Source organism: Patagioenas fasciata, chromosome 3 (assembly GCF_037038585.1).
Source record: "Patagioenas fasciata isolate bPatFas1 chromosome 3, bPatFas1.hap1, whole genome shotgun sequence".
NCBI classification, from domain to species: Eukaryota; Metazoa; Chordata; class Aves; order Columbiformes; family Columbidae; genus Patagioenas; species Patagioenas fasciata.
Window position 1 is genome coordinate 72,039,404 of NC_092522.1, and position 24,275 is coordinate 72,063,678.

Genomic DNA, 24,275 nt, shown 5'->3' on the forward strand with positions numbered 1-24,275 from the left:
AATATCAAACATAAGTAAATTTAGGGATACCCTAAAATGTCAGTCTCCTGAAAGAACAAGAGCAATCACCTCTTTCGCAGTGAAAACAAAGTTCTTCTGTTCAGATGGGAGTAAATGGCTGAGGCAGCCAGGCGGAAATCAATGACTTACACTTCCAGCGTTGGTCAGAACCGTCTTCCTCAACAAGCAGATTTACAAGGCCACAGGGATGCACTGGCACAGGTTTGAACTTCGGTACAGAATAAGTCAACATGATGACTGGGTGTGAAACATATTTACACTTCCCTGACGAAGTCACTAAGTCTCTTGCCAGTGACTACTGTTTTGCTGTATGGGGCTTAAGGGATTTTTTTTTCCATCTGTTTTTGCCTAAATGAACATGTATCCACTGTCTTGGGCTCATTTTCTGCTCCTGCACTGAGAAATAGCTCCACTTTATTTTGGACCATGAATACAAGTTCTTTGAACTTATTTGAGGCTAGAACACTAGACATTATTATTTCTTCATTTGCTGAAGCAGAAATAAAACTCCATTTTTGTTATGCTAAACTACCTCAGCTAAGTGTTTGTTGGAAAGCTGTTCTGCCTTCCTGCTAATTATTGCTATGGCTTCTTGCCAGCCATCATTTTGAGAAGTTAAATACTAGCTTCCAGATGAGCAGCAATGCTAAAGACAACAGAACATCATTCTAAAGAAAATATATGGCAGCAGGAAAGGAAAGCAAACACTTTCCTGCCAAGACAGTTGCCTACAAGTCCTGGCTAAGCATCTGGCTTATGAAGACAAGGTAGGGTTTTGTCAAAACAGGAGTTTGTCAATATCTCAAAACCAGCACACTTTTAATCATGTCAGGGCTCACTTGGTAGAGAATAGCAGTGATATCTTGCATCGCTTGTAGGCCTCTGAGAGTGGGACAGGCTATGCAGGCAGGAGGAGATATCTGGAACAGAGCCAGAAGTAAAGGATAAAGCAAGGCTGAAAACTCGATGATAAAAAAAATCATAGAATAATTCAGGATGGAAGTGACCTCAAGAGGTCATCTGCTCCAACCTCCTGCTCAAAGCAGTAATGAATTTAGATCACAGTACTCAGGGATTTGTCGAGTCAGCTTTTGAGTATCTCCAAGGATGGAGACTCCACAACTTCACTGGACAACCTGTGCCAAGGGCTTGACCGTCTTCATGAAGAAAAAGCTTTTTCTTAGCTCAAGTCCAAATCTGCCCTGTTCTAGTTCATGACCATGATCTCTTGTTTCCTTCCTGCACAACTCAGTAAAGAGCCTGGCTGCATCTTCTCAGTAACACCTTATACATATGGGAAGGCTGCTCTTAGGTCACCCCGAAGTCTTCTCCAAGCTGAACAAGTCCCCATCCTTCAGTCTCTCCTCACAGGGCAAGTGTTCCTTCGCTGACCAACCTGGTGATCTCCTGCTCCAGTTCATCAGCATCCTTTTGGTACGTCAGGAGCAAATCTGGGTGGTCTTCCATATGTGGTCTAACGAGTGCAGCCTTGTATGTCATTACACCTTCCTTGGTGAGTAATGTTAAACTTGCTGTAGGGAACGCACAAAGCAGGATAAGACGGTTGCAGTCACCAAGAGTTTTCCAGTTGAGCAGCTCACCCTGACAGGTGTGCAAAAGATGGGGAACTACCAGCTGATCCAGCGGGACTTTGTACTGTAAGAGCTTCCAACTTTTGGAAATTGGGCACAGTGGCAGCTTTGCAGTTCGGCTGTGAGACATGCAGAGCAGAGCATGCGGTACTCCAAATCAGGCATCAAAAATCAGCTTTTTATTCTGAATGGGGCTGGCACTGTCTGGTTTCCAGATGGTCTTCTGTTGCTTCTGTTGCTCTGAGGAACACAGCAAAATCAGAAAAGAAAGCCCTTCCCCACAGAGAAGCAAGAAATCAGGGAAAGAGAAGTAAAAATGTGAAGAATAAGGCAATAATTAGGAAGTTAAGTTGCTTCCTCTGCCACAGTTTTCTCAAGTAAGGAATCAGCTGTGGAAGCTTTCACTTTCATGCCAAACAATTCAGTATTTGACTCTCCTGTCTGTCTGTAGTGTCTTTGGTTGGCATTTTCCAGTCTTATTTATATAGTTAGATGCAAAGCAGCCAATTAACATGCTTGTTATTTCTTTATTAACAAACATGGTCTTTGAAAGGACAGATGCTCTTGTTTACCATCCCTTCAGATTTCAGTCAGTCTCCATATTGGTGTTTGAGCCCTATGCTATATGAAGTCTGACTTCTTTCGCTCTTTATCTGCTTTTGATATTCAGTTTTTCAAACTGCTCAATGCCGATATTAGGGTCTGTTTTATTTTTTTTCATATTTGGAACTGTTCCCTACAGTTCATTGATCTCAAATTCATTCATGAATATCATTAAAGTAAATGGGAAAATTCAGTTTAAGAGTTTGACCCCTGGATTAACTCTGGCTTCTAAAAGACTCCCAGCACAGCTGAAGGGCACATACTTAATACAGTGGGGACATGACAAAGTTAACTTAAAGGACTGCTAACTACACTCACCTTTAATTATTTGACTATGTTCCATTTATTTATTGTATTACAGCCCACTTATTACCTAGCAAAAGACAGCTCAAACACAGTAAGAGGTAAGGTCAAATCAATAAACTGAAGTGCAATACACAATCAAATGCTACTTTAACTCCAAGCTGTAGCACCATACACCATTGTACTGCATAGGTTCAGTACATAGGAGCACTCAAGTGTTTAATTTTTGCAGCTGCATGCTTAAAAACACATGCTTAAGCACTATGGACAACTGAGGCCATAATCACTTATTTTGTCTTACTTTCTAATTTCGTCTTTCAAAATAGCAGCTGCAGGCTTAAGAGAGACCACCAGAACACATCAGGTCCAAATATTCAACCTTCTAGCATTAACTTTGGAGAGTGCTGAGTATGCTAGACTTTTACGCAATATTGGGGAGAGCTGAAGTTATTTAGCAACTTAAAGGATCAAGCCTTACTGAAATTGCAGGAATGTGCAAGACTTCATCAGAAAGGTTTCTTTCATCACTAAACTCCAGGGAAATTTGCTTTTCTAATGGTAGACCTTTCCATGACATCCGATCTCCTGTAACAGTCTGATACGCCGACACACGTTCTCGTAGGTCTGCTGTGCTGCGGTGGCCTAGGGCCCGGCCCTCCAAGGAGACCAAAAGAGCAAAGATGCAGCAAGTCATGGAAAACAAGATTCCCTTGGCTGCTCATACAACCCTGCCTAAGGGCAACCATAGGAGGCTGAGCCTGGAGCTCCTTGCTGCTGCAGAGCAGCAGTAGCTGGGATGGAGGAATCGGGGCAGGACAGCACGTCACCCTCTAACTCTACTGCTCCTTCAGCCCTTGCCTTTGAACCCACACCATACTTTCCTCACTGCTTACCAACTTTTCCTTTCATCCTACTAATGCAGAACTCAAGCTAATAAGTTTTGTGAGCTTATTACTTTGCATGTCAACTACAGCTTCCTTGGCTTGAAGCAGAAACCCAAGAATCTCCAGGCTTTGGCAGCCAAAAGGTCAAACTACCTTTGTACAGACATCAGCAGTGTAGGGTCAGAGAGGCAAGTGAACCTGTGCCCCTAACCCTGCAGAAGTTAATGACCAAGTGTTACATTACTACCAGCTGCACTGTAAAAAAGCAAACACCTGGCTGCAGCATTAGGACCCATGAAATATTAATACAAAGGGTGAGTATGCAGCATTTTGAAGGTAATTTAATTTTAATCACCGGCCAGAGCTATGCAGAAGGCAGAGAAGGCATTTTGGGCTTGGCACTGTCTACAGTACAACCAGGCAAATGCCAGTATGGCAGTAAAGCACCTTTTTTCACATGCCCTAGCAGAAGGTGGGCACAAGCGGAGCCACATGGATGGACATCAGCAGAGCACCAACCTGACATATCTGCAAACCTGAGATGCAGAAAGAGCTGCAGACTCAAAAGGGGATGAGGAGGGATGGTAGTAAAAAAGATTTAGTCCAGTGTAGAGCAAATCCTGCCTGTTCAACACACAGGAATGGAGAGGGGAGAAAAATCTCCCCCAAACATCAGCATGCAATCTGTGACAGCTTTCAGTCACAAATCAGCAAATTCACACAGACAGACCCAAGTCTGAGTGAGGCTACAGATTGTTTCCGTGCAGGTTATCATACTCTGCCCAGGATTTTCTAAGTGCAATTATAGTCTCTGACATTCTATCCAAAAGTGGTCACCATAGTAACGCCGGAATCACATGGTACTGCACACCTGATACCAATCAATCTTGAAAACATCTTTTTAAAGAAACAGACTCCTGGAAAACTGCAGATGGAGGCTTCTTATCGAGACTAAGAAGATGCTGTCTGACAACAAAAGTGGAAATTGCACCTTATAACCTTCTCATTTGACTCTCTCTCCATGCAGTCACATTCTCTATCAGCTTACAAAGGTGACAGAAAATGAAAAAGGGCAACATTTCTATGTTGAGAGGAGTGACAAACAACAAAGTACAGCTGGCATATAAATGATGTGTTGCATTTTCCCCCCAGAGCATTAAGCGTGACTTCTGAGAATACAGCCATGCTCTGCCTGCTGAAGCAAAACATGTCCACCACAGCGACTTTCCACCTTCTCAGTACACCAGATTTCCCCTCAAATGTTAAAAACGAGAAATTTCATCAGCTTCTTTCTCCCTTCTTGCTTTCCCAGTCTGAAATTCAATATAAGTGTTTAGAGTTGTGTTCCTCTGTGTGGGTAAAAGAAGAACAACATGTTTAAGGAAATGATGTTTGCATTTAGCTGGGCATTGTGGCTTTCTGAAGTGCATTCTGCCACCACCCTCCAGGCATATCCAGCAGCCAAAGAGCTGATGAAGATGCTGATGTCTCTGGGGTTTCTGGTCGGTTGCTTTGTTTCTACAGCTCAGGTCCACCCGAGCAGCCTTTGACCTGTGAGTGCTGTGCCTGCTCCTCAGCCTGCTCCAACAGCCTGCTGCCTCTCGTCGTCCCAGCAAGGACACTGCTACAGGTACATGAAAATAATCCCAGCAAATGACTCATGCACAAAGTTCAACCAGGCTCAGCAGTATTTCCAAGATAGTCTTGATATTTCCTACTTGATTCTGTTCCAAATTACTGCCATTTTCATTATTTGAAAGTCTACCACTTCTCATTTTCATTTGAAAAAGACCGCTTCAGTTCTGATGGCTCCAATCTTTGTCATCTTCCATTCCATCTATATTTTATTTTTCAAATAAGTCACAGCTATAACCATTTACTCTGACAGTGCCTCTCCTTTATTCAATATGATTTCAGAACAGTCGAGTAGAGCCACTGAATCTGTGAATGCCACTGACTGACCAGAGCTGCCAAAATGCCAGTAACCAATCTACTTCAAAATTCTTTCAGCATCCTGGAGATGAGTGTAAAAACAACAGGAGTAGACACTGTATGAGTCTAAGGAGGTAATGAAACATCCCTTACTAAGTTCGCTTAAGTCACTAGAACCTGGCCCCCTCTGCCATGCCCTCATTGCTGACCCACCAGAACAGATTATGTGCACATGAACTGTTATTACAGGATGTCTGAGTTTATATGGATGACTGTACACTAAAATTGATTATGAAAATTCTCCTACAGCTCACTCCCAGCTAGATAGTCATATCCAGGACTGACTAACTACTTAAATCTTTAGATGACCTCCTTAGAAAAAAGTTGAAACTACTGCTCTTCAAGAACAGTGCTATTAAGATTTTTGTAATAAAGAAACTGCAGTGATTGGATGGTTATGATGTATATGTTACTTCACATGTATCACAACTGAAATGCCAAATTGTACTTGTTTTGCTTAGGTAGGAAAAAATTGCAGTTGTCTCTAATTTTAGTGTCATATTGGCCTCTGTCCTACAGGCATGTTGCAGGAGCAAAGCAAGGAGCAGATACAGAACTAATGCATGTTGTTTTGAAGCTAGAAAAATAAAGGAAATTGATTATATGTAAACATTTGTGGCAGATGTTGTCTGCCCCCAATATGTTGTCATGTAATACAGATCCCTCCTAACAGCTCTAACAGGTATTTGTGCTATTCATAACACTTTAGAAGTCAGCACTGGAGGAGTCCTATTATACAGAAGGAAGCCGGCCTTTAAATCTCCTTTCACAGTGTAGATGTTATTCAGCTATTGAGTTATTATTTATTCAGCTGCACTTCTGCTGTGTGTCTCACAGTAAATGGCATTATTGTTCAACAGGGCAACAGACCCCAACAGATAAAAATGCAATGTTCCAAAATCAAAATTAAGAAGCCACTAATGGTTTATTGAGTTTTAAGCTATGCCAGGGCCCAGTTACAGTTTTCAAACTGTACAGGAATCAATAGCAGAATGGATCCATTGATTTTGGCAAGGGTCACTGATCATAATTAAATTATTTTAGGTGTCTTTTGCAAAGGTAAATGGCAATGGAAGATCAGGAAAGAGTAAGTGAGTTGTTATGGGCAATTGAGAAAGCTGCCTGTTACCTCCTGTGCTTTAGCAACCTGTCGAAAAGAACTCAAAACCTGCATTTCCCAAATCCTTGGTTAAAAGACAACAACATAATCCATGCAGTGAAACACAAAACCAGTCTATTGAAAAACAAAACACAAAACCCTGAAAGAGCTTTGTTGTAAATAACTAATTAACCATGTAGTGAAGCCTGAGAGGCATTCGGACACAGGCACACAGCAAAAACACGGTTAAGGAAGAGAACACATTATACTTGCTACCAGAAAATTATGATTCATTTGTTTTCCATATCCATTCATAATTTAAGGGTCAGGAAAAAAAAAAAAGGCAGTTAGAGTCAAAAACGTCACAGATATTTTCATTACCTTTCCTATCAGGTCTTCATATGGTCTTGCTGACAGTAAGATCACAAATCTTTCACCCTTATGCTGCTGACTCAGCGATGCTGTAGAAGCTGTCAGTACTGCAAGTTTTGAAATGTATGCTAAACTGATGCTTTCTGTTAAAGTTGCCTTCTTTTACTACTGTCCTTGTCTGTATCAACTTCAAATACCAAATAGCAGACTCTGGACAGGGAATGTGCCTTTTAGGCTGTTTTTTTTTTTTCTAGTGTTCCCTTAGGAATACAATTTTTATGTAAGCACATATATACTGTGACTGTTTTTTATCTCCTGATGCTGTGCAGTAGAAATAACTAATAAATAGCTTGCTAAAGAGTTAATTTATACAAGTACAAACACAAAACTATTTGATTTGATAATATATTTTCTTTTTATACTAGTGTAAAATTGGAGTGAAATAAAACCATCATGATAAAAATTTGGCCTGTAAAATGCAAACACAATCAGAACAGTGGAACAAGCAAGCAAAACAAGTAAAAAAGTCTGTCTCCTGAGTTCTCCTTTCAGATTCAAACTTGCACCCCTTGCACATATAGCCCAGTTTTAATTTCTGAGTCCTGATACTATCACCTAGGAGCATTTGATAGGTCTTTTCCTTTCCTCTTTCTGTGTGTCAGAGAAGACTAAAAAGCAAAGATAAAGCCTGGATTCTCTGACAGGATTTGTCTTCATAATGTGATTGATGAGCCTGATGCTCTACTGAATTTAAACCTGAAAATGTCAAAAACATAATGCCCCTGGGGAGCAGAGGAAGAAGGGCACCAACTTGCCCATTGCTACAAGTAGCACAGACTGAAGCTGCTTGAATTGGGCTCATTAGACATTTGAAGACAGAGACGTGCCTCCTATAAAAGGATTTCTGATATTAATTTACTTGGAATTTGGACTGAATGACCACTGGTTTCTAGCTGTGGAATGTAAAAAGGAATTGCTACCTGCTGCGGCTCAGCACTCCCCTTCTCCAGCTGCATCAGGGAAGGGTTCCAGCCACACGCCCCCAGTGAGAGCCACCTCCCCCAGTGCACAGGAGAGGGACAAGTCTCCAGAGGGGACGCTCCATGCCAACCCGCACACAAAGCTCCTTTGTCCCCCAGGACTCCAGTTAAGAGGATGTGTGCACCTTGTGGTTGCTCCCCATCCGTGGAACACACAAACAGGAGCATTGTGCAGAAACCTCTAGATAGCTGGATGGTGAAACAAGAGTGATGTCCAGCCCACACAGGGCAGGGAGAGGCATGCATCCCTTTCTCTAGGGTCTGAGCCTTTAGATGTTTAATGCACACCGTTTAGGAGTCCACCTCCCCCCCCTATCCTCACTTATGTCTGTGCTCTAATAATTTGACCTGTTCAGAATAAAATGAAACTTCTGGGGGATTTGAACGTGATTTTTACTGAGAGCTGTTAAATGACAAATACTTTTGAGCATGGCCTTAAGGACCCAGATGTCTGATTTATGAATCACAGAAAGTCAGGACAAATACCAGTGCACTCTCCAGACGCCCACCTGTCACTGCTTTTCCAATATAGCCATACCTTCCTCAATCATTCTCAAGATAAAAATGTAAAAGGCAACTGGCACATCAACAGAGAAGAAAGAAATGGCATCTTGTAGCTACTCTTTTGATTTTTGTGCATGTTCTGTTTCCAGTAAAGGCATAATCACCTGTAACTCCTGCTTCTTTCGGAACAAGGGGTAAAGGCACCTCCAAACACTTACCACCCAAGTGCATCTGGTCCTTGTGCATACCATGGACTGGAAAAAGGTAACCCAGAGTAAACATCTCTGTCCCATCACACAGAAAGAGGCAGCTTATAAACACTGTTAAAGAAGTGCTTTTTATACATGGAGGCCCTCCCAATTAGGCTCTTGATGTACTTACAGTTGTCTTATTCTCCTTCAGGTGAGTTTGCATCTTTGTTAGGAGCAGCCTCCAAAGTGCTGACCTCTGCTGAAAGGCATTTTTTGCCAACTATTGACATCCACAGGCTCACTGGCTGAGTACAGCCCTGCAGAGGAACTTCAGAACTTCAGCCTACAGACAAACACTTCTCCTTAGGCTTCCTACCTATTTCCATAAATGCAATTACAGCATCGCTTTGGCCGCAAGAGGCCAACTTGCTCTTTCTTCTGAAATACATAAGCATGCCATCAGTTTAAAATGTGCAGTGCTTTCATAAGGCATCTTTAATGTGCATGCAAAGCAGCTTTGGAAATCCCACCATCCTTTCATCATTTTTGTGAGAGGCTTATACATTGCCTCTCCAATGCAAGAATCCTTTATCACAATTCCTGGATGAGTGTTCCCCACTTCAGCATGGTGCCTACACAGACTTTGGAGGCTTAGAAACAAACAAACAAAAAAGGTGTCTGTATTAAAGAAATAAAGATGTGAAGTTGACATGGATTGAATACCCAGTTCGACTCATGCTGAAGTCTGGGGGAGCGTTTCCAGGATCTTAGGTGCAGGACAGGGCTCAAATAGAGGTATTTTATATAGGCTTGGAGTAGCAGTGAGGAATTCTGCCTTCTGTGAAGCATCTTTGAACCCTGAGAGGATGTACAATGACTTAATCCTCCTCATACAGCCTATGCTGAACATGAAAGATATTGGCAGGCATGATTTCCACATCATAAACTCACATTTGAGTTTATCTTTCAAAAATGGATGGAGCTTATTGATTCACACATTTTTACTATTCCCCAACACAGAGATATGTGGGCTCTACATCTGAACAGATAAAGGAGGTCAATTTAATTTCTGATCCCATGTTGTAAACTATTAAGCTACCTAACTTGCATCATGTGCAGTGAAATATATTAAAAAAAAAAAAAAATCATGAGTTCTTCTATCAAGTTTTAAAAAATGTCTATAGCTGATCCATACGTTTATCGTATGCTTAAACCACATCTACTTACAGCTGTAGCTCTATCCTCTACCAGTAACTTGCATAAGCAAGGGCATTCTAGTACTTTCGAAAGAAATTTCACAGATGCTGAGAAAAAAAATCTTTTCTATACCCAGTGTTACTGCTACTTATTGATAAGCATTTTAAACTCAGTATCGATTCTAAACATTCAGGAATGAGCACCTCAAAGAAGCTTGTTTTCAGCAACAGAAAAACATTTGTTCAAAACCAGGTCCATCTATATTAATGAGGCCTAATTAAGCATCTTCTCTTTAACGATCCTGGCTGCAAGTACCTACTGAACTACTTACTGTTTTGCAGAGCCACTGAATATCTGCACTTCTCATGTGGGGGCTTTAAGAACTTACGCTGAATGGCGCAGTGTAAAAATAATCTTCTGTAATTAGGCTTTAGTTTTAACTACACAGCTTCAGATGTTTTTGTTAACATATATTTTCTTCAGATCTTCAAATACAACATTAAGGAGCTCTGCACTCCTTCTCAACAGGATCTTAAAAACCAGCGGGACTGGTTCTTTTTCTTGCAGAGCTGTGACTAGTTCCTGTTTCATTCTCTTCGGGACATATCAGTGTCTACCTTCTGAAAGCAAAACAGCAGGTAAATGATCTGAAGGGTGTTTGCTACACGTTAACACCTTTTCTCACCTTAATATTTCTTTGTGTGCTGAGATGCACATGAGCAATGCTTCTGCCTTCGAAACTGCTAAGCCTGCAAAGCATTGGCAACATCCCTACGTGCCTGAAGTGGACAAGAAAGCAATGGCTGCAGCTGGGGTAGGGACAAGGAGACAATTCCAACTGGCAGAGGGCGATGAGGAGGCAGCAGTGACATCCGAAAGAAAGAAAGTGGCAGCACTGAGGCTTGGCTTTGAGAAGGCTGGGGCTGTCATTCTGGATGTCCTGCACCCTGGCCAGGATCTCTACCAGAAACCAACACTCTGGAAATTCCTGCACCTCCAGATATTTATGGTTTCCTTTTGATTGCACATGATCTTAGTATTTGAAATATCCACAGAGTCAATAAGCAGCAAATCTCAGTTGTTTCCAAGACAGAACTTGCTTGATCTCAAGCAGGGGGCTTCAGAGAGCAATTTCTGGATGTCTAAGGCAAATATATCCTGGATCTGAAAACTGTGTTCAATCTAAAGAGATGACTGAGAGGTCCTGGAAGTAATCAACAATGTTGAGAAGGTCATTAAAAAAAATTAAGAAAGTGAAATCTATCAACAGTCATTAAACACAAAGATACTGCATCTGGCTCAACTAACCCGTAAGCTGCTGAGCACTGGACACATGGAGAATATACAGGGGAAAGTATCTTCCTGTGTTCATAGTGCCTTTCCTAGGCACTTATTTTTGACCTCTCTCAGCAGCAAGACACTATGCACTAGACAGCTGTTTGATCTGAATCAGTTCAAATGTTTTTATGCTCTGGAGGAAAATATAATAATAAAAATTAATTACCTACAAATGACATCACCATAGTGTCACTTCAAATCGAAAACTTCCTTCCCCTTCCATACCAAAACACAGTTCAAGTCATTTAACAAAACCCATTCTGTTCTGAACACCCAAGCAGTGGAGCAGCACAGAACACCGAGGTTTGTAGTCCAGTGTTTGCTGCCCAGTGCTGTGGCAAGGCAGAACAGCAAGTTTCTAATGAAGACCACAAAAAACATTTTCAGTTTTGACTTCCACCCCAAGAAACCGGTGTGTGAGACCACCTCCAACTAGCCCCATAGCAATCCCTCACAAAGGGGGAGGGCTCATCCCTTCTGTGGCAAGGAGAAGTCAAATGTGTCTGCTGATTCTGTAGAGGTAAAAAGCAGAATCTAAAAGTGGAAAATTACACAGGTATTTTGGGCTAATAAGACATTACAGCTTTCCAACAAAAATGGGAAAGGATCATATTAAGTGTTCATTCAGTTTAGTTTTTTTATTTCAAAGAAGCATTACAGAATGAAAAAGCGCTCTAAAGACTGAAAGAGCTCAATCAGAAAAGAAAATAAGGTTATCAACTTTGTCTTCATATTGAAACTGTGTGACCTCTCCACTGCTGCTGAACTCTGCTTGAATGGTAAAATGGGAAGTTTCACCATGCACAAAGAGATGAACACATGAGTTTTTCCATACTGACCGTCCCTGAAGCCCCGCAGCCCTGCAGTGTTGCAGGTTGCCCTTCTGACAGGGCAGCAACAGGAGCAATCAATTCCCGAAGTTGTGCTCTTTAGAGCAAGGTGATACTGAGGAAATTTGAAAGTCAAATGCCCCAAAGAAACACCACCTGCTCTCCTGTCTACAGAGATATCTCTGACATTGGGCAGTCAGGACAAGAGAATTTATGTGCTGTATCCACCATAAATAAAGCCATCAGCATAGATGTGAGAGCTGAATAAGCAGTTTCAAAACTAAATCCCTCTTTAAAAAAATGATGATTAGAAAGACAAGGGTATCAGAAGCCCAGACCCACCTAAGCAGCAGCTTGTGGTCATTTGCCAATGTTCAGCTGAAGCAATCTGCTGGCACACGAGGGCTCGCCAAAGGCTGAATAGCATTTGGAGGTTAGAAGTGGGTCCCTGAGAAAGATCATAAATCTCATCTCATCCCCAAAGAGGTGGAGAGGGACAGCAGAAGTGGAAAAGGTTTTGTTTTTTTTTTTTTCTTGCACTGTGCAGACCAGACACAGCTGCAGTACAAGGGGATCCCTGAGGATTAGGACTGTACCTCTTAGCTCTCCCTGGAACAACAGCATTTCTGCAAAGAGCAGGAGAAGGAAAGCAGGAATCATTCAGCCCCAGCCCAAACCTCTGCATACTCCATAACAGCTTCCTCACTCAATCTGGATTTTTACGAGTGCTTTGCATTCCCCCCTGCAAGCCTCCTTGGCTGTCAGTAAAGGAATGCAATTTTACACATCATGAAACCACAGTATTTATATTTTCATGTAGGAAATAACAAAAAAAAAAAAGCTGTGTAACTGATGTCAATGGCAGAGGGATGATCAGTCTTAAACCTTGATGACAAGCCTGCAAAGAAGAAACACATTTAAAAAATACTGTCCTGTTTTCAGAGTCACTGCTGAATCAACCATTCATTTTCCCGTTTACCAATTTCAAGTCACTTTATCATCACACTTTCCCTTCCCCCCAAAAAAACCCAGTTCTGCACAAGAACTACTGCGTTTGTTAGTACACGGGTCTCCATCATGCAGGCTCTATAATCACATTTGCTAACATTTCTTTTAACCCAACAGGCTGTGACTGAGCACATGTTATTTCATGTCTGGCATCACTGAGATCAAACCTGAAACACAACAATGGAAGGCAGCCTTGGCAAACTGTGCATCCAAGGATGTCACATTGGTAAGTGAAGGTCACCTCTGATTCAGTGTGCTGTGAAACCAAGCCTCAGGCAAGCTGGTGGTGTTCTTGCTCTTCTCACTGCTATGTAAACTACTGAAATGATGGGAGACTACTTACGCAGCTTTTAGCAGCCTGTAACTGAACATAATTCCGATGTTAATTCACCAGGTATTAATTCCTGGTCTACCTCTCCCTCAGGTATGCACAGCAACGGCATTCCCGCTGGTCATTCCAGGAACGAAATCTTCCCTTTACCCATATTCGGGAAAAGGACGAATGCGCCAGCTTATTCTGGCCGCAGTTCACGTCAATGCTCTACACAAGGATATGTTTGGGCCACACATCAATCAACCATGCAGCTTTACAGCCACAAGCACACAGATCTATAGATTTTTTTAATCGCCCTTGGTATGGAGGACATCACCAAAGAAAAAGCAGAACCAGTGTACCACTGTGCTGCAGAGATTCATCTGAGAGACTAACATCACCAGGCACAGTTTATATTCTGAATTTTGTCAGAAGCCAAATTCGCCCTCGTTTACCCTCAAGCTCAACAAGGCAGACAGGCACCAACACAAGACTCTACCCTTCAAGTCCTGGGTGGTCCATTCCTCAGGCCTTAATGAGCTGTGGGTCTACGTTGGCTAAAAGTACTTCTTGAGGGAGGAAACTCTTCTTGAAAGAGCTGCTAAAAACAACTTCTAATGATGCACTGCTTCCAAAGAAATGCATAGAAAACATTAGAAATAGAAATAGGGTAGGATACGTCTCATAGAAATGGACACATTGCATAGACCTCAAGATTTTGTTCTGCCAAGTTCCTTTCGGGCTTTTATTCAAAATCAGAAAAATAGCACTCAAGCATAGCCATTCCCACTAAAGGATGTCCAGGCTTTACAGCCAGCTTCTCATACAATGCTCTGAGTTTTCTCTCACTATTTGTCCTTAGAGAATTTTTGCTCCTCTGAAGAATTCTGAGGGCAGCATGAAGGAGAAGAGACAGCAGGTATTTAGCAGTACTGTCATGTCTGTTAAAGGCACAAAAGCTACCCCGCCATGCAAGCCATTCATCAGGGGTTTGTGCCTAATGCTCAGGCTCTTCCTACCACACGTTCTTCTTAGGATGCATCAGTCAGCCAGCCCTACACTGTCCTCTCAGTTTTCGTGCTCACTGAGTTTCATGAGCTATTTGATTATTCAGAGATGTACATTTTGAACACATTTGATTCTCAAAATACTCAACATATATATGAAAATTACATCTGGATGAAGAAAAAGGAAGGAACACCTACAAATAAACTAGTCTCCTGGAACTGTGGTCTTTCAGCTACAGAACTGGAGGCTGAAAAATGGGTACCAGATATCAAAAACTGACACAGACAAAATAACTTTCGTCAAAGGACAATGAGCTTCAACTTTACACCAAGTCCTTTATCAGTCCAAGTGGAAATTTTCTTTGAAACTGTAAATGACTATGAAAAGAAAAATCAAAGTCAGGATATACCAATAGCCTTTCTAAGATTTCATGTAGCAGAAAATATGCTGAACGTACAAATCCAGGAAAGCTGTATTTAGCAGAGTGTGGTTTCAGGTTGCTTACTAAGTGATCTGAAATAGCTTGATGGAACTGGAATAGTTCAGTGGCTGTAGAGAAAAATAAATCAAGTGAAATAACAGTGCCCAGTTGGTGCAATGGTAGAACACTTGTGTTGTGCAGCATGTTTTACATACATGCCAGTACACATTTCCGGAATCATCAACATTTTCACAAACAATTTCCATTATCACCTGCTTGACACAACTGAATCTGGAGTGTGTCACTCATTTGCCTCATTAGAAGAACGTGAATTCTTCAGTCTTTCAGGAAACTTCCCTGGTGCCACGGTTCTTTGTGCTGTCTTTTGAAGGCTTCATTTCACAATTCAGAAAGTAACATTTTCCCATTTTATTCTCAGGGGTGTCATGGACTGGAGGACAAAGCAACATTTATTGGAAAGCACATCCCTGTTCTAGTGGCCTGCTTTAGAGGCACTGTGAGTGCTGCAAATGCTCTTTCTTGAGACTGAAACCAGTACTGCTGGCCTCTGTGCTTTCCTTCCCCTGCATTAAAAACAAAGAGGGGGAAAACAGCTGTTTTGAGGCAAACGGATGAATGTGAAAGAGATGGGTGCAAATCTCCAGATGTTGCAGAGGCAGCAAGAAAATCCATGAGATAATCCACCCCTACGTCACAGATCCCCAGACACAGGGGAACATTTCCTATGCAGGATGCCCATAACCAACTGGGAGAAGCCTCATCACCAAATCATGGCATGGAGGGATCTGTGGGGTGTCACAACCTAAACCTCGGCATGGATCAGCTCTGACAGCCAGATGTGGCTCACCAGCAGGCTGGACAAAAATGCCAAAGAATGGTGCAGCTGCTGGAGCAAGTACCACAAATGGCCATGAAACCACCAAGCTAAGGAGAAACCATGAGGCTGAAGCCAATGGTGTGAATACTCGGTAGATGCGATACAACAAAGCAGGAGACAAATAGGTACAGGCCTTTCTCCCCTTCCCCAAGTCCCACACTCTTGGATATGGGGAAGGAGGTATTTGCAGCACTGCTGGGAGGTACTGCTGTTCCACACATCAGCATCTGGGATCTGTTGAAGCCCATTCTGGATTAATTGGATAGCTGCCCTCACTACTCAATCCCAAAGAAACAAACACAAATAAAAAATCAGGGTTAATGGTAAAAACTGCGTTTCCAAAACCAAGTTATGAAAGATAAAAGAAAGGTTTAAATTGATTTCTGAATTAGAAGTAATTACTTTGGTGGTGTAGTAGAAAAGCTCTTTTGATCAGTTTTCTTTGTTTTTTGTTAATCTGAACCATCCCTCAATCTAAAGCTCCATATAATTCCTACATTATCTGAGCAGGCACTGCTGATTCAAAGCAAGGATTAGTAACAAATCTGTGCCACCCCAGGGCAAGTCAGTGGATGGGAAAAGGGCAGATGCATCTGACAACTAAAATGACCTTTCCTACAGATTTCCTGTTTGGTTCTGAGTATCGTTTCTGGTTATACAGATCCACTGGTTCACTATAACATCAGAGCTCTTCCTGAATTGTGGAGACAGGAGTCTCTACCACCAAAACAGGAGAAGCCTCACACAGTGCAATTCAGTACTGCATAAACAGTGAAATATAGGGCAAAACCACCGTTAAAAATTCATTCTTCTGAACCTAAGCATCAGTACCAGTCTCAGCATTAAATTGTTGAATACGGAGCAGTCTTTCCATGGGAAATTTATGACCGGAAGAAATGTTCTAGCCTCGGTATTTTTATAGCATCCATTCATTTTTCAGTGGAGGAGGGGGAAATCCAACATTTCAAAGGCTATTCAAAGCCTCCTCTACCTCGATGAAGGAAAGTAATCAGCATCGGGACACCTGCCACAGCTCCCGAAACATCAGATGACAACTGGGTACAAGTGCTGTCACTAAGGCGCCATCATTTAGTGAGCCACCATCCTCTTCAATAGCCTAGGAGAGCATTTGCAAAGTCTCATTAGATTCATCCTGCCTGCTTTGGTTATAAAACCAAACCATCCCAACCTTTCATCTCACTCCTCTGCCCAGTATTATCATCGCCCATTGTCAGTGCCACGGCACACAGCCCCAAGGCCAAAAGCCACACAACATGGGGTCTCCCCGCTCCTTCCAGGCACCCCAAACCTTGCTCCCTGTCACCCCAGCTCTGTCCCCTCCCACAGGCGGCTGCCTTTCCCAGGATGTTCAAGTGAACATCCCACAAACTCAGCCTCCCAGATGAGAAATGCAGACAGTTCATGAGATATTTTCCAGCGACATGTTACCAAAACCAGCACGATCTGAGAAAAAAAAAATAAAGAATTAACTGTTATTTTTGTTCCTCTAATTTAGAAAATGAGGGTGCAATTTCCTCCAGAAAGCAGACACCACAGGATAAGTAGTGGGGTTTTCCTGGTATTTTGTTCACAATCTAAACACTCAGATTGGAGTCTCAATAACTGTTTGTTGAATGTTTAGCACAGTTAAGCTCGATTTTTATTCACAGAAGTACCATTTCAGATGTCACAGTTCACCAACAAAAGCTGAGCACCATGGTCATGCAGGGTGGCATTTCTCCTAGAAACTACAACTCCAGAGCTGCTACTGGTAACGCTGCCTTATGAGCAGCAGCTTTTCCCTGAAACATAATTAACAATATAACACATCACTGCAGCTCCTCTGCAGTTTCCATTTGCAAACAAACTGCTGCTAATCTCTGTCAGATCCTATTATAGCATTGCTGTCTCCTCAGCTTCCCTTCTTCCTCACCCTCCCTCCCTAAATTCAGAGGCACAAATCTACAGGAAAATACGTGAAGATGTTTTCTGAAGAGATGTAAAATTGAGAACAGAGTGTCTGCTATGTTCCTCACTCTAAATAAGCCTATGTGCCTTTTAAACAGTCCATATGCTTATTTCCTTAACAATTTTTGAAACTCCCATACTGATACCAGACATGACTGTGCTGTGATATTCCTTCCTCAGCTTCAGGCCTTTTTTTCAGGTTCTATCTCCCAAAGGATTCACTCCTCTGAACAAACCCAGAACAGCTCCAGCCTCCACCAAGTTAGGGACTGGCTGTGCCGGCACTATGCAAGCACAGCTCCAGAACTACCAAGCTGTTTTTAGCTCCCGTGCTGCTGGAGGCTGAGCATCTCCTGCCTCCCTCATCACATCCCATTTAGTGATGAGCCATCTATCCTCTCTACTTTTGAACCCTAAGCTCTCATAAGATCGAGCCTTAAAAAGGCCTCCGCCAAAGGATCATGTTTCCATGCGTGCTCCTATCAAGGCCTTTGCCCCAAAAATAAGGGATAACAACACAGATGCCAGAAAATCAGAATTAGGCCTTATCCTGCGCTTATTTTTTTCAGCTGTCTAGACAAGTTCAGACTGGCAGGGGAGGTGTGGAACCAGAATCCCCTGCCAGCTCCTGGTAAGACGTCTGAAGAGACAGTGCCATTTTGGGAAAAGTTTAATTTCAAACAGCCTTCGGTGGGCTCCTGGTCTTCTAAAGCCTAAACTGCTGGGCTGCCTTGCTTGTTAGCGACACGACTAATGCATCCACTGCCGGTTATACATCACATCTGACTCCCATCAGATGGTGGTTTGGGCTACCAGCCCCGCTTTTCTTCCTCAATGAAATACTGACGTTGGAAAGTCTTAACAAAGAAACTGAGACTGGAGGAAACTTCCTTCACTCCTGGGACGGCCGTGCTGGCTGTTATCTCTGCTCGCTAGTTCTCAACCAGGAACAGAGCATTCATTCCTACCCTGAACGGTAGCTCTACAGAAAGGTCAGGACTGGAAATCACAGCTCTTTGGCAGCTTTAATCGAATGGAACAAAGGCAGAGAATTGGACTGGGGAGGAGGGGGGTGGTTCACCATCCAGAAATTAAATTGACCTTTTTTAATCTGCTTTGATTCACCTTTAATCTTACACACTTTTTCCTAAGTTCGGAAACGGTACAGAAATGAGACCAAGATACAAAACTAAATAAATAAATTACCATTTACTTTCAAAATACATGCTTAGAAAACTCACAGTTAGAATATTTACAGTAAGAGCTGATTAAGTATACTTAAAAGGTTTTATTTTTCGAAAGTACATCTTTGAATCTCATCTTTTAGTTCTTCCAGAGTATAAATTTTCATTTAATTTTAAGAAATAAAACTTCAGGTTCTATGCTTTGCAGAAATATAAAGATCTTTTAAGATCATTACGGTGTTAAGTTTTATTTTTTTGGTAGTCAGAATCAAGAGGCAGAATCACTCCATGTGGACTTGCAAAATAGGTCATCTGGGTAAATTTGTTCAGCTTTCTTCTATGCTCGTTAGACACCTCACCAACTACTTCTTTCCAAAGAGGCCTCCAAATTTGTTCATTCTCTCATTATATACCTGTCTACAAAGGCTGGCTTATTAACCAGTAACTTAATTAACACAGTGAATATACAGTTGAATGTCTGATTACATCTCTTCAAGACAGTGAAGTTTCTGTAATAACATCCAATTTCCATGGCAAGATGCATGAATTGTTATAGTTCACTCAAAACAAGAAATTCTCTCTCCTTAAACATGTTTCCATTTGCAATTATTTTAATAATCAGTAAAGGTGAATGAATTAGTATTATGAAATTGTATTTATTTCTTTTACTTTCAAAACTTGGTAGAACAGAAACAACACACTGATTCCATTGGGAAATCTGTCTGAGAAACACACAGTCCCATTTATTCTGTTTTACTTTGAGGTGCTACTTCCAACCACCTGTAAGTAATGAGAATCTGGAGGAGAAACAGTACATAAAAGTGAGTTAGCCCATTAATAAAAAGAACTGTATGGACAGCACGTACACTCTCTTCAAACTATAAGTAATAAAACTACAAATTCAGAACAGAAAAAGCTAGCATTGCTTTTTCAGTAAGTCTTCTTCCTAAAGGCATCAAGCTTTGGGTCTCTGCTATATGCCTTCCACGATCAAGTGGAGAGCTTCCAACCACAGCAATAACAGGATGTTTCCATTAGTAATCAGCTGAGATTTATTTTTATTCAGTTCAATTCCTTCCACAACTCTAGCTTTTCCAGCAAACAAATGAAAGTTCAAGGGAAAAGAAAACAAATATTCCTCCAGCCCTCACACACTCATCTTCTTAAGCTTTTTTAAGCTCTCAGAGATAAACAGCAAGTACTTTTAGCGACAGTTTCTGAGTAATGACGAGGAAGTGCGAGGAGGTGGTTGAAAGCACCACTGGCTTCTTAATGCAAACTCTTTTATACTACTCCGGGAACACATGTTCAATCATTGCTTATGAAACACATTTGACAACACAGTGAGGAGCTTTTTGCTTCATGTTTGTTTAAGTGAGACTATATTTTAGAAGCAATTGCTTTTATTTTGCCTTTTTCTTTTTTACATTTTTTTCTTAAACAGAAGCAACCCACAGACTTAATAACAGATTAGTGAGTGGCTGTCTTCTCTAGAGACTTCATTATCATGAAGTTTCACTGCACTCCAGCTCCTCTGAGAAGACATCTAAAGAGAACATAAAAAAGGTGGTGTAGAATTTCTGGTACCTGAGCTTCCGAAGAAGAAAAACAAGTGGGAAATACTAGAAGAGCCCTATCCCCACTGAGAGACCTTTCTTTAAAACCTCAAAATCATGCCATTACAATTGATGCTTACTGTCAAAAAAGCAATGGGATTAGTATTTCATTTCTGAACACAGAACATAAATATCATGTTAACACTTTAGCAAAACGTGTTTACAGAAACTCCTGCATATTTATGGCACTCTATTGTGCCTTGGAGAAAGCTTTTCTTAGATGAACAAAAGCAGCAGTAAACTGAATCAGACTTAAAGCCTGAAACAGGGCACATACTGCAAACTTAGAAATCATTTTACATCATTGAATTTAACCATATTTAAGACAGATTATATTACCAAGATATTTAAGGCAGGGATTGCAAACAACTATGCTGTTATAAGCATCTCTTTGTTATTTCTTATTAAAGTTATTGTCACTGGCCATCTTTTAGTCTGGGAAATACGGGTCCCTCTTCCCTGCTGTAATTTTCATGCAGAGATGGTAATGAGAACTTCACAGCAGCTTTTCAGACGCTCAGCTTTGAACTTGGGATGACAGGGTCACAGCACAGCTTGTGCTGGATGGCAGCTGGGAAGGCCCCTGTTCCTGCAGCAGCCGGCTCAGCGCTGGCTCAGACCGGGCTGCTCAGGGCTGTGTCCTCTCAGGGATGGAAACTCCGTGATGGAGCCGGCACAGCCTCCGCAGGCAGCCTGTGCCTCTGCCCCACTGGCCTTCTGCTTGTCACCATCTGAACCTCTCTTGCTTGGTCCAGCCAATGCCCCTTGTCTCTCTGGCCCCCTCAACCACCTCTGTGCAGGTACAGGGGGCGGCTGTCAGCCCCCAGAGCCACCTCTGCCCCGGGCTGAGCCAGCCCTGTCCCTCGGCCTCTCCTCACGGGGCGACTGCTGCGGCCATGACCATCGTGCTCTTGATACTCTAGAAAACAGCTCCTTTCCCAGAGGTAAGGGCATCCTGTTTTACAGGAAAACAGATCAAGGTGAATCATGCTGACAGCTCTTGTCAAGCCCACCGCATCATCTGACTCCTTGCATCAGGGATGGTTCCTGTGTCCAAGCCCGGCTCTGGTCCCGGCAGGATTGCAGCTAAACCAGTGTCTCACCTTCCAGTGACAACTTGTGTCCAGAAGGGCATCCCATTCACACTCCGGAAGAGGCAACAGAAACACAGAGCTCTGCTCTGCTCCTCAGTTCCAGGGTGGCTCCCCTGTTTTGCAGGGCAGTTTATAAAGCGAATTTTCCAAATTTTTATTCTTACAGCAGCAGAAAAGCTCCAGCACTCCCACTCTGTCCTGGATTTAAATTAAGATGAAGTGCCATATAATTGTTTAACACCTTATATATCATCTGCCAAAGCTAACAATGCTTTTCTCAACTGGCTATGCCCTGAAAAATGTAGATATACTTCACGTGTTAGGCAAACCACACCCTTCCACTTGGTACCATGGGGGAAATTCTGGTTACATTTCATGTCCACTCAGAGACTGAATTTCTGGACATCATTTTTCTGCCTTCTGTTTCATTTAGTCCTCCTATCTAACCAAACCCTATCCACAACAGACGGAAGAGACCTTCCAAGTCTTCCATATAAATACTTACAGGACACATCTTACCACCACTATCTAATGGAAACTCTCTTAATTGAAGACTGTAAAATCCACCTGTGTAGGTACTAATCACTTATGAACAACGCACACCACATACTGCCCAAGAATTAGAGGTATTTTTTTGTGAGGTAGAGGGAGGGCCTCACAAAGTACTTTCTTTAGTTAGTATGAAATATATAACAGCTGTCAGTGCTTCTGCTTCTGTCTGAGCAGAAGCAAGATCCCTTGTAATAAAGAAATTATAAGTATTGATGGGGGAAGTACTCAGCTAGAGTATACAAAATGACACGAGATTCAAAACTAGGCAAAACAAAACTTAAAGGAGGTGTTAACCCTGAGCAAAAGCTAATACTTTATCCAGACAGAATACATAGGCACATTAATTTTATTAATGCCTGTCTGGTATCTCAGCCTCAGTCACTAGACATTGTACAGAGATCATTAAATACCACAGTTCAAGTGTTTTCTGTAGTGTACATGAATATACACACACCTACAGAGCTTCCAGGTAACCACTCCCTAGGATAGAGGACAACTCCATGATGTTTCCTAATCATAACACGTTACGTCATGGGAAAAAATTTCCATACTTTAATGGAATAATGTGTGTAAATTAAGAAGTATCACTATTAAAAGCTCTGGGCACATTAACTGAAACTTCCTTCCTCCCTGGTTTTCATTATTTTCCATTTTGTTGGTTCCTTTTCTTCTAAGGCCTATCACACAGGTGCTGCTAACCATTTTGTATTCACAACTAACTCAAAACACTGTGGTATCTCAGTGGCGCTACCCTTCACCAAATCAGCCTGCTCCATCAGGAATAATAACAACAAAGACCAAACCCAGAGATCTGAAGGCATTTGGGTTTGTCTTGTAAAAAGACCTTGCACAGCCTCATAATGTTCACTTTAACACTTATTTTTATTGACCTGTTGGCTTTTTTTTACGCAAAGAGACGAGTTGCAGGATGTCAGCCAATTCCAGGCTGACTCCGAAGGAGGAAGCCGTCTCTACCCAAGAGGTGTTGAATGCAGCTCATCTTCCAAGGACATTTCAACAACTCTGCAGCTGCATCACTGAATACAATTACAGTTTACTCAGGAGCCTATGGACAAACCTGTGGGCTCCCCACAGAATTTTGTAAACCAGTTTCAAAGGTAATTGAAAAAGGCTAAAATAAAAGGCTGCCCATTTGCCCATGAAGGCTGGAAAGCAGCATAAATTATTCCCTGTCCTGCATTAGCAGGCATTGAGATCTGCAAACACAAACAGTACTGTGTGCTACAAACCCACTTCACCTTCCTCTGTCATATGGAATATGTAGACAGAATGAGGAAAGCCTAAAGAGAGGAAAATTATGTGTTGCTCTCATTACTTATGCAGCAAATACCACTTAATCTGGATTAAAGAAGAAAAAAGCAAGAAGCGCTCATCTGCAATTGTTTCTCTGGGATCTTCCTAAGGACACCACAGCAAAATGGAAGGTTTTTATTTAAGAGCTGCATCCTTGCAGCACAACCTGGCACAGAAGTGCCCCCACCACTGGAGTCAGCATAGGAACACTTATGCTACATACCAAAGCAAGGACATGAGGAAAAGCTGCTGTTGTGAGCTATATTCAGTGTTCACTGTGCTTTGGCAAGCTAGCTGAACACCTCCTGCCCAAACACCTCAGCCTGGGTGCACCTGACACAGCTTCACGCTCAAAGCCTGCTCAAGGTGCATGTCTTCCCACGTGCAGTGCAAACCTGACCCAGCTGGTAAAATCATCATCTCCCTTCACTGACACTGTTTTGGTTTCTTTTTGGGCTGTAGTCAGATGTGCTGCCTCGGCTGCAGCTGAACCATGTTCAGGGCTCCTGGGGTCAGCCCCGCTGCGGCTTGCCCAGCCCATCCCCCTGGCCTCGGGGCAGGGGCCACGTCAGCTCCCATCTCCCACCTGCCAAGGTGAGGGCACGGGCTTGCACAGCCTACCCAACCTGTCACTGCGTTTCATGTTTAACACTTCCTCTGGCAGGGTTTTAAAGATCCCTTGGATGCATCTTAACCGAAACAGACTGGGTAGCACCTACGTATGCTGCCACATCCCGCATTTCTGGGAGCGATGCAAGTGCTGTTGAGGGGCTGGGGGTGAGACACCACTGTGGGATTTGCCTCTTAAACCAGCTGGGAGCTGGTGGCAGCTCCCCGGGCACAGGGAGAGCATGTGGGCTGCCAGGAGGGGCCAGATCCGTGTGGCGGGGGAGGAAGGATGCTTGGCTCTGCCAAAGTGCAAGAAGATGAGGC

At 42.5% G+C, this 24,275-nt stretch overlaps 1 protein-coding gene across 4 annotated transcripts in view; it reads right to left on the minus strand.

Annotated features, from left to right (window-relative positions):
• PKIB (cAMP-dependent protein kinase inhibitor beta) overlaps positions 1 to 24,275 on the minus strand; it is a 55,219-nt gene that overhangs the window by 26,179 nt on the left and 4,765 nt on the right. The window lies entirely within an intron of this gene.